The sequence below is a fragment of the Morone saxatilis genome, unplaced genomic scaffold (assembly GCF_004916995.1).
Source record: "Morone saxatilis isolate NCDOM2014 unplaced genomic scaffold, NCSU_SB_2.0 Contig23, whole genome shotgun sequence".
Lineage (NCBI taxonomy): Eukaryota > Metazoa > Chordata > Actinopteri > Moronidae > Morone > Morone saxatilis.
In genome coordinates, this window is record NW_023339796.1 from 1,909,312 (window position 1) to 1,910,797 (window position 1,486).

The window sequence follows — 1,486 nt, forward strand, 5'->3', positions numbered from 1 at the left end:
GTTTTTCTTCAATTCTCTGTCTGTATTTTGTAACTTTAAACATTATTTTTTTAAACCAACTTGATAGAATTTTTGTTTTGATAAATTCAGTGTTGTATTGACCTTTGTTCTATTTACAGAAGTGAACCAAACACTGAGATATAGACCTGACTGTGTATATTTATTAAGTTTTCTAGCACGCCTTATAATCAAGAAGGCCACCATTCAACAATAAACATAGATATTACATTAAATAAGACAATGAGATCCAATCCATCAGATTGAAAGACTGGATAATATACGTTGGAATATATTGGAGTTGTCTGGTTCACTTTGGGTTGCTCTGCACTGCTGTACGGAGCTATTTTCTAATTTTTGGAAAAGTTATTAGTATTTATCTCACCTTATATGTGTAACACTGTAAAGTGTTCACTTTTGGCATATTTTACTGTTTTTAAATCTTATTTATGTGTTTTCACATTGCCCTTTCTTCCATTCATATCTTTTCTTAATGTGTTTGTCTTATGTAAAGCACTTTATTTTGCTGTTGAAAGCTGCTGCACACCTACACACACACACACACACACACCAGATAAATCTAAACGCTGTCTGATTTAGTGGTTTCAGTCTCTGTGGTGCGTTCAGGGTCAGATAAAGAAGGTGTGTTGTTGCTGGAGAAGGTGGAAAACTGCACTACAGAGTAGTTTGATGAGTAAGTATGAAGTCTCAGAGCAGCACGGAAGCGTATTATAATGTTATCATAATGAGCGCTACAGTTTATCACATCATTGCACATCTGGATTTGACGAAAAAACCAAAGAAAATATCAAATCAACTCTATATTCTACTCTCTCTATAACGTCTGACCCCACCTTCAAGTCCCATTTAATTTACAGAGTGCTGTTAGTACTTTTATTTCAGTGAAGGATGGAAATACTTCCTCCTCCACCTGGGGAACACTTCGGAGCAACATTAGCGTTAATTAATACCGTAAAACTTCTAATAATAGCCCGGGCATTTATTTGCTTAAATCACTGAACTCCCCCTGCCTCTATTTGGGACAGGCCTTTATTTCCTTTAGCACAAAATAAACTAAACTCTAACTGCTGCTTCTCTTGAGCACTTTTTTCAACTAACATGATGATTATGATGCTTCAGAGGTTGTTTTCCATCTCTCTTGTTTATCAAGTTACTGATAATTCAGGATTAATTAACGTTATACTTTGGTGTTGATAGTTTTCCTAAAATATAGTGAACGATTGAACTGTGGAGAATCTATAACTGATCTTATGATGTGCATTATGTACATATTGACAGAAGTTTAAACATTTATATTTATGTAGGAGATTAAAACGACTTAAAACTCGACCCGACCTCGAGGCGACCCGGTGGGTTTTAAGAGGTTTTATACATCGAGATAATTTCTATAAAATCCAGACCAGGCCTCTATTGGAGACCTGCGTTTATTTGTCAAAACGTGTAGCCACACCAGGCCTGCATCTATTAG